The following is a 9,909-nucleotide window of genomic DNA, read 5'->3' as shown; positions in this document are numbered from 1 at the left end:
TCAACACAATAGTTCATGGTAGGATTACACATAAGTCCATAGCTGAATTCAGAGTCACATAAAGAGGCAGACATGCTCATGGCTGGCCTAACAGTCTGCAACTGAGAAGCAGTATCATCAGAGCTCACATTCCTGTACATTTGGTCTTGATCACTGTCTGCAATTCCAACATCAGGGAATACAGTATTAGACTCCACTACAATCTGCACACGGGGGCAACACTCTGTCTCGGCTGTACGAGCTGGCTGCGGTAGAAAACAGTCTGAGGCGGAGAGAAAGCTCACGCCACCCTTGGCCATCTTTGATGTTTCACAATCATTCCCAGGAGGCTCAAAAGCAGACTGTACAGTCGACGTGTGAACCCCTTTCACTGTCTCCTGAACCTTGGCTTCATGTGGTGCGGCTATGGGAGCAACACTAGAAAAAGTCCTGAATTCTACAGAGCCAAGAACATGGTCTGTGATTTCATTGTGCACTTCTTCAAAACAGTTACACACAGTCCTTTCATTATCACAACACGACTCTGACTGGCCCTCAGTCTTAACCAGAGTTAGGTCGGCCACAGCATGGATGTCTATTAAATCATGATTAATGGTAGAGCAGTCTTTGGCACCAGTTTCTTCGTAGCTGGGCCCACAAAAGGGCACTCCACTATATCAGGCTCATGAGATGAAAAAGCACAGTCACTCACCTCCGTTATAAGAGGAGTCTGGGACAAAACTAGGACGGGTGCTGACTGGACAGCTGCTGCCCCCACCTGGGAATCAGATGTGGGTATAAGGTCGAGCAGTGTCACAGCCGCCTTGGAAGTGCACCCAGAGTCCTGAACATGCAATTCAAGGGGTGCTAGCAGAGGGGCAACAACAAAATTAGATCTTAACTCTTCAGAGACTTCAGCACAGTTCAAACAGTCTTTAGTTGCTCCTTGAGGAAAGCTAGACAGTCTCTCTTCAGACTTAGAAAATGGTTTAAGCAAAGTTTCAAACCTGGCATGAGGTGGCTTGGTAAGTGTTAAATTGTCTGAGGTAACAGGATTTAATTCTTGATCTCACACACACACACACACACACACCTAGGACTGCTCGCTGATGATTTCAACACATTAAATTGAAATTCATATGATACAGAATACTTTGAGTCTAGGCTTTCAATTGAACTCAGTTACACAGCGATAAAAAGAAACCCAAAAAAATGGCAAGAAGCTGCTGTATTATTAACTGCAATAGCCGGTCGCATGACAGCCACGGAAGCCGACGGGTAAAGAGATCGTTTTTTTTTTTTTATCGGATTACGTCGTTGAAGAGAAATTTTTTAAGCCATGTTTCCGAAGTAAGAGCCGACGGATGGTCTGGATATACCAAATATAACGTCCCAGAACACTCCAGCTCACATGTTAGTCTGCTCCAAGCATTCCCACAAAGGTCAGAGTTTTGTAGTAGTTAATAGGTCATTTTTCATAACATAATTGGTGATATAGGTTACAAGCAAGTCTGGCGCTGAACAGAAATTGTGGCGCTATGCTCCTTTGTTTATTGTGCCTAAATAGTGAATTGTCCTGACACGATATTGCGTTTCGCTTCTGTTATTACCATGGTACATTGACAAAAACATATACTTTTATTCACAGGAGAAAACAGTTGTTTTGTATCACTAATTGTCCAGTACGATTACAGCATACAATATTATTGTCACTGCTACATTTCTGTGATGCTACCAGAAATTATTTCCACTACTAATTAATTGCCGTTGAGCTCAAAGGTTATATTAATAAACAGTTAACGAATGTGTATTTATGAAGACGATTTGTGAGACTGGTAAACTTACCTTTGTTCGTACGATGGTCTTTCGTTCTACACGGTGCATTTCAAGGTCCTCTACCCATCCGTCGGTAAACTGTACCTGGGCTTGTTGCAGTGACCTGAAGTTACTAAACTTCACGAGTGTATGCACTCACTCCAAGAACCGTGTAATTATAAATCTGAGCGTGGTGAAAGTGGGCAGCACGCTGACGTCTTTTGTCCACTCTGTGTGCTCGTAAGGGTCTAACCCTTTCACTCCTTTGATTTTTTCCTCGTATCTTTTCTTTGTCTTTTCGTCAAGTCTGTACGGACCGGCATTGTTCTCCTTTTGTTTTGTACATTCCTTTTTTGTGTGGCAAAGAAAAAACAAGAAGGTATTGGAACCGGAGAATGAATGTTTTGCGGTGCTGCAAATGCTTGCATTTGATGCGGTACTTGGATTGTTTTGCCACTAGTTCCCGGCATGCAATGCGCGAAAATCACTTGATTGATAAACAAGGGGGAGGGTGCATCCGGCCTCCTCGGCTGTAATTGGTCCAGCCCAGAGTCGATCATGACCAATTGGCCAATCCGACACCTTTCATTATATATACCCTTCCTAAAAAAAAAAAAGAAAATCCATCGGCCCATAAAAACAAAAAATCGCCAGCGGCCCACCGGGCAAATGCCCGGTATGCCCGATGGCCATTCCAGCTATGGGTGAGGGGTAGAAGTCCCTGGCAGCTCCGGGGACCCCCGAGAGCTCCTTGAGATCGACATCCAGGACCCCCACAGCATCCTCGTGATGCTCCGTGGAGGGCGAGACAGGACGTAGCAGTGCGCGACGGCGGTGTGAACGCCGCTTCCTCTTTGAAGCGGCTGTGGAAAAAACTTGACTTTCCATGGCGACCGGCTCCTCGTCCTCCAACCACATCCGTGCTAGAAAGGCAGCAGGAGACGAGTAGTCCGATTGAGGCAGCGAGGGTGGGCGGCAGGTGCGAGGCGGGCCGGTTGGCGAGAGCTCCTCCTCGGGGATGAGCCAGGGCTTCCAACGGAGCTCGTCCTCGCAATACGCCCGTAATACCTGCTGCCGCTCCTCCTCACCGAAGTCAATAGCAGCTGGGATCTCCTTGAGCTGCGTAGTGCAGTCAGGCAGTGGCGAGGATGCGGAAGCCAATGGAGCGTGAGCCGAGGGTGTGTCAGCGGTGAGCCTCACCGTACCGACTCTGACTGCTTCTGGCTCACAAGGCAGCGGGGAAATGGAGCTACAGCATGGCTCTGGCGAGGGCTCACGCACACAGGACAGCTGCTGTTGCAGGCGGAGTTGGAGAGTGGAGACGAGAAAGTCAATGATGAGGGGATGCAGCGCCTCCCATAACCAGGGGAATACGGACACGCATACCCCTACTTGGCGGACTAACTCTTCCCGTTCCTCCTCCCTGGAACACTGCAGCCACTTGCCGCATAGCGACTACACTGTTCGAATGATCTCCTGCTCTGGTGTCGCTGGGTCCGGCATGGTCGCGTCGTACTGTCACGATCTGAGGGGACAGACCGTGCGGTGGTGTGTGTGGTGGACCCAGGTGTGAACACAAGAGAGTAGACCGGAGTAAACCTAAACTGAAAGCGAGCCTTTATTGTGGCTGATGACAGGTCTCAACACAAAGCAGAAACACCATGACTAAACTGAACCTAAACTAAACTGGGAAACAGATACTGATAAACTAAGGAGACTCAGAAAACCATGACGATGATTGTACAGATTGGCCGTGAGGACATGGAGGGTGGGAACACAGACGACACAACACAGACTGTATGAAACACAGAGACTAAATACACATGAGGGATGATCAGGGGAAGTGGCCACACATGGGAGCACAGCTGACACACATGAACCTAACGACAGGACAGGAGAAGTGAAACTGAATACACTGACATTGAATACAGACTTTCAAAGTAAAACAGGAAACATGGAGACATGACATGAACTAAACATAACCACGCAGACATGACGCATGAACCAGGGAGACTTAGTACAGGGGGAGATGACATAAACAACTAAGGAACAAAGGACTAAACAGCAATCTCAAAATAAACTAGATGAGCTAAACTAGGGCACAAAAGAATACAAAAGATACATAAAACTCAAACACTGGGTCGCTCGACCCAGGACCATGACAGAGAGTGAATGAATAGTGGAATTCTAAAGTGCTTTGAGGTTCATGAAAAGCACTATATAAATGCAATCCATTATTATTACTATCATTATCATAAAAAATGAAAGCATTAGTGATTTTGACTGGACTTACCTTGAAACAAATCTTTTCCAGTCTGCTGTACTCTTACCACACTCTGACATCACTGACCCCCCCCCCCCCCCTCCCAAACTCATGACTACACAGACCTTTACGCCAATCACATGATTAATTTTGCCTATATTGCAAGGAATTAGTACTTGGAATTGAAGACGATTCACTTGGAGTCTTTTCTCTAATTATGTTAAATAACTTAATCTGTTTTGTGAATCTTACTAGTTTAGTATAATTTTAATTCGGAATTACACCTTGTCAAAGAAATTAATAAACTTGTTTTAAATAAGGATTTTAATTTACAGTTAAAATGGGATTTTTAATTTCTTAGACTTAGAGAGTGTTTATGGTCATCGTGCCGTTACTTTCACAGCAAAATTGGGTACCTGGACCACAAGGTACAAAATGAAAGAAGGGAAAACAATATACAATGAATGAATGAATGCTTTATGCTTTATTGGCCATATGCAGGTTGCCCCGCAGAGGAATAGGACCCCCCCCCCCCACCCCCCCCGACTTACACACACAACAAAGGCATCACATGGGAATACAGTCGGAGATCGGCAGCGTTACAGAGAAAACACTGAAAAATTACACAACAATGGGAAAAGTACAAGAGGAAAAAAAAGAGACCTCTTCTCACGCTGGGCACCTATGGGAGGACAGCATGAGAACAGGAAACAAAAAAAACTCCTCTGCACAGAGAGCACATAAATGTCCACATCAGAACATTAGAGCACGTGACAAGCAACAGGGGTTGGATAGGGGGGTGGGGGGTAATCTGAAGGACCACAGCAGTCGTCCTACACAGCGCTACCATTTCAGCGCGGCACGCAGACCCGCCGTCTTCCCCCACAGGAAACAAGCATCGAAGGCGTTTGGAATGAGGGGGATGAGTGAGTGCCTATCAGTGTGAGTGTATGTGTGTGCGTGTCCAGAGTTCAGCGGAGACAGTGTCCTTCGCCCTATCAGGCTAAGTAAACAGTCTGCCAGCCAACCCAGGTGGCCTTGCATGGGATGGGAAGAATAGTCATCACACAGTCGTTATCAGGGAGTTGTTTTGGTGGGCTCCAGCCTTGGGCCTGAGCAGCTGGCGCCGTGGTGTCCATATGTTGAATATTGTTGATTTCTCCTTTATGCGAGCAGCTCCGAATTTAGCACTCTGACACTGGTCTCTCGATCTCCCGTTGGAGAGCCGCGAGCCTCCCCACGATGGTATCAAACTTCTGTTCCGTGGTGTTGTCATTCTTTTGATTCTGAGACCCCACAACTGCAGTGATCCGTTCTGCGATGTGATCCAACTTTCGCTCAAGGGTGTCATTTTGAGCAGGCCCCTCTCTGATGTATCCCATCATACGCTCAATGGTGTTATTTCGAGTCTTCACGGCAGCTGTAAGCGTCTCCAAGGTGTTAACCAAGCTGCGTTCGGTGTGAGAGGTCGCGCCTTCCCTGAGGGGAAAAAATTAATAAAAATAAATATATATGTATACGTATATGTGTGAGTGAACTATATACATGGGATATAGGTAATATACATGGTGCATGCGTAGGAAACATTAAAAAAGAAACATTGTGGGGCTGTATACAAGGGCAAAATCTAATAAATAAAATAAGGGAGGAGGGTCATTTGAGGTGGGGATGGTGATTCCAATAAGACCAAAATATTGCACATGAGCCAAAAATATTGTACGGAACATGGAAAGACTGAGATATTGCACATAGGTGATCAATAGCAGCATCAGAGTGGGTGTGTTGGAGGAGTCTGTTCACACTCTTAGTTTGCATTTCACGTCCTTCGAGTAGTCAGTAGGTCTAAAATAATATTATATAAGAAGGAGTACATTACAATGCTGCTCCTTCCGTTATGATTCAGCTGCAAATCCTTGCATTATATTGTTTCTAATCTATATATCTAACATCTATATCTTTTCTATATTCTTGCCCCAGGACACAACGACCGAGACAGTCTGAGCCGGGGCTCGAACCGGCAACCTTCCGATTACAAGATGAGCTGCCAATTCTTGAGCCATGATCGCTCCACTATAACTTTAATCTGGAATTACACCTTTTCAAAGTAATGAATAAACTTGAATAAACTACCATGAGTGTTGACATTTCCCATCATCCATCAGTGTAAGAAAACGCAGGATTTTGCAGTTGAACAACAAGAACTTTATTGAACTTTATCTGAACATTGTTGTATGTGAACATATGTGTGCAGGTGCATGCATGCTTGTGTGTGTGTAGCTATGTTTGTGTGTCTTTATTGGCAGTCATTTTCCTTTCCCATCAGCAACACCGTCTGCCTGCAAAGATAAATGAAGAGAGGAGATTCTTAGTATTTGTTGCAGTAACTTTCATCTGATATTTCATTTCTTCATAGCCGTGTTTCTGTATAACTTACATTGGTGGGCATATCATAATTGCTGGACTGAGGCTCTTTAACAGCTGCATCAATCTTAACCTCCTAGGTCCTGGCGTCCAAATATGTGGACATCACATTTTGGGTTATTTAGACCAAAATACTCAATTTTGCTCTACAAGGGCCTGATATCCACTTACGAGGACATTATACTGCTACTGTTCTATCAAAATTTTAAATGGATATCCTCATATGTGGCTCTCATTTTTCTTAGAAACAAAAATCTGGCAAGTCTTTGTTTTTACATTCATCAGGTCCCAATCAGCCCAAATATCAAAGAGAAAATAAAAATGCATGCCATGGAAGAGTTCAGGTCATAGGAGGTTAAGAAAGAAAGTAACAATTGCAGGAACATAGCATAGTTTTTTATAATTTATACTTATACTTAGAGTGTGGCTAATTTCCTATCTGGCTATTGAACATCTAAAGGTATGTAACAATTTAATAAAAAAAATCTGATGGTACTGATGTCAGTGAAAGACCAAGGGGATAGGCATCTCCATCTGATCAATGCGATGTGGAGACAAGGTAGGTGATTAACACTAACAGTTAAAGAAAAGACTTTTCAACTGTTAATGACTTTTTGTGTTACTACAGGAACTTACAGTGGCTGGCACATCATTGCTCTGAGACTGAGACTCCTGAAGAACTGGAGTCTTACTAATTCCATCTTGCTCCAGTAACTCCAGTGCATTGTTTACTGTATCCAATATTTCAAAACGCCATCTTCCTCTCACATGCAAGACATACACTGGGACCCTGGGATCCGAAGTATTCTCCTCTTTTTCCATTGTCTTGCTCTTGTGAAGAAGCCACCTGGTTTAGGGCATGTGGTGCTCTGTTGTAAAACATTACATGCAAAAATGAACAGTCAGATTAAATGTGGTTCATGTAATGTAGTTCTGTATTGAAAGATCAAGGGATTGGGATGAAAAAATGAAAGCATCAATCATTTGTATTGTATAACTGGAAGATTTAGGGAATATGATGAATAAAATGAAAGAGTTATTCATTTGGATTGATGGAATTCTGATTGAACCAGCATTCAAATAAACCCCTCTTCTCCATCTTCTCCAACTTCTGCTAAAAGGTAACAACAAGGACTCCTAATTCAAGCCTGTTTCCACCGCCACTCCTCCAAAGTTGGCTGTTGTGCTCAATGATTGTTCAGGCATTTAGACAAATGAATTCTGCTGTCTTTTATAGGATGATGGATCTTGGAAAATAGGAATAGCCATTAGGAATTTTATGTGTAACTAATACAATAAGATTTGCACAGCTACCATTAGGAATCTTTTAATTTGAAATTATACCTTGTAAATGAAATCAATAAACTTTGATTCTGTGCTATTAAATAAAGTGCTGTCCAAATGTCCACATAAACAAAGGTGTTATCTATTACTATTATTATTATTAGCAGTAATAATAAAATATAATATTAATCAGGATCAGAGAATTTTACTACTGACTGAACCACCTATAAAAATGAATCCAATTGAGCCCCGTGTTGAAATTATTTTTAAAAACACATAAAATATAATCAAATACATAAAATATAAACAAATACATTAAATTAAGTTCAGATGTTTGGTGCACATAGAGTGGCATGTTTCTTAGTCATACCGGGTACATAAGCACAATGTTCAAAGCATTAGTCATTTATATTATAATACTGGAGTGTCTAGGGACAAAGATGAAAATTATGGAAGTTTAGCTATTTTTATTACATAATTGGGAGGACGAGGGATTGGGGTGATAAAAAATGAAAAAATAGGGATTTGTATAGACTTACCTTAAAACAAATCGTTGCCAGTTTGCTGTACTCTCATCACACTCTGACATCATTGCTCCTCCCACCCTAGTTAATGACGAGACAGGTCTTTCAGCCAATCAGACGATCTAGTTTGCAATCATTGTCTAGGGTAACAGTTCTTGGAATGTATTATTAAATTAAATAATAACAACAGAATCCAGTCTTTAAGGCTGGACCCAAACTATGCTGCAGGTCCCAAAGTCAAACGATTACTGTGGAATCACAAAAATTGTCTAAATTCTTTAATCTTTAATAAAATGATCAGCGTTGCTGCTCTACCAGGTGTAATAATTACGTTTAACATCCAGGCATCCATCTTTTTTTCCACTCGATAAAAGTTAACATGACAGTTCCCGGTGGTAAGGAACAAATGCAATCGCATGGCAGGATGCTGTAAATGGACCAAACTTCAGTCAGGAGAACAACTGAGAAAATCCATCCACAATATGAGGTTAGTCATTAATTAAGAACTTAATTTATCTCAAGGAAAATTCGTTTGTCAGACACATGCTCAATCATCAACCACTTAGATGTCTTTTTCTGTCTTCCATGATTGCTGTTAGGGGTGGATTTTGATTATCGATTTATCGATTAAAATAGATTCTAGCTTAGATAATGTTGTATTGATTTATTAAAATCCTGAATCGATTTTGAATCTAATTCACAGCTAAAACAGTGACTTAGAGCAGGTACGTGGATTCTGCACACATGCACCCGACAGATCAGAATCAGTGAGATGTCGCCTTTCTCACCTGACAACACGGACGCGCTCGGGGCTGAAAGCCGACAGTTCACTGATTCTGATGTTTCAGTGGGTCAGCGCTTTATGTTTACGCCCTTTTTGCGATAGATTCTGAAGCTGCAGGTTGTATCTCTCTAAACAATATTGACTGAACCAGCAGCAAAAGAAGATCCAAAATAAGCTTCACATTTCCCTTCACATAAACATCATCATAAATTTCATCTTACTTTTGCTGCTTTGCTTTCACCACAATAAAAATCACACTTCATGCAGAGCTATCTCTCTCTCTCTCTGTGTGTGTACTTCAAAAACAGTTTCTTGTCTAGAAATCTCAGTTTTCTGCATTATTTACTTGCTTATTACGCACAAGTCTACCATTGTTTACAACGCTGTCAGACGCTGGTTTTTTTTTCGCTTTTACTTACTTCCGAAAAGAGAGCCTAATTTTTGCTGTTCAATCAGCTACTGAACAAATGTAAACTTTTTAAAAATTGTGCAAAATTGCATAATGCTTGGTTTTGTCTCCAATAACACCTCAGTAACTTTGCTCTATTTCACTTCAGCAGCATCATGTTTATATGTTGATTAATTGTTTTCTTTCGTTTTTGATCTACTGCAGAATATTTTTAAGGTCATCTGCTATAAAATCCCAGGCCAGGAAAATGATCGTGATCAGAATTTTTATATTTCTGACTGTCTGAGGCAAAAAATTTAACTGAATCGAATCAATCGATTTGGGACATTGTGAATCGGAATCGAATTGATTCTAGAAATCCGTGATGATACCCAGCCCTAGTTTTTGTCCCACTTATCAGCTTTATCCCCTAGTCAAGTCCATGTCTGTT

General features: G+C 42.2%; 1 long non-coding RNA gene across 1 annotated transcript; it reads right to left on the bottom strand.

Annotated features, from left to right (window-relative positions):
• Positions 1-6,280: 6,280 nt before the first annotated feature.
• On the bottom strand, positions 6,281-8,363 carry LOC146682288 (uncharacterized). The gene is made up of 3 exons (XR_014917862.1): positions 8,302-8,363; positions 7,115-7,347; positions 6,281-6,393 (listed from the first exon to the last, which is right to left on the bottom strand). It is a non-coding gene; the product is annotated as an uncharacterized LOC146682288 (long non-coding RNA).
• Positions 8,364-9,909: the final 1,546 nt, after the last annotated feature.

Source organism: Copadichromis virginalis, linkage group LG23, assembly GCF_057382275.1.
Source record: "Copadichromis virginalis isolate Kocher_CV1m ecotype Utaka linkage group LG23, C_Virginalis_male_GT1.1, whole genome shotgun sequence".
In the NCBI taxonomy this organism is placed as follows: Eukaryota; Metazoa; Chordata; class Actinopteri; order Cichliformes; family Cichlidae; genus Copadichromis; species Copadichromis virginalis.
This window is presented reverse-complemented; position numbering and strand designations above follow the sequence as displayed.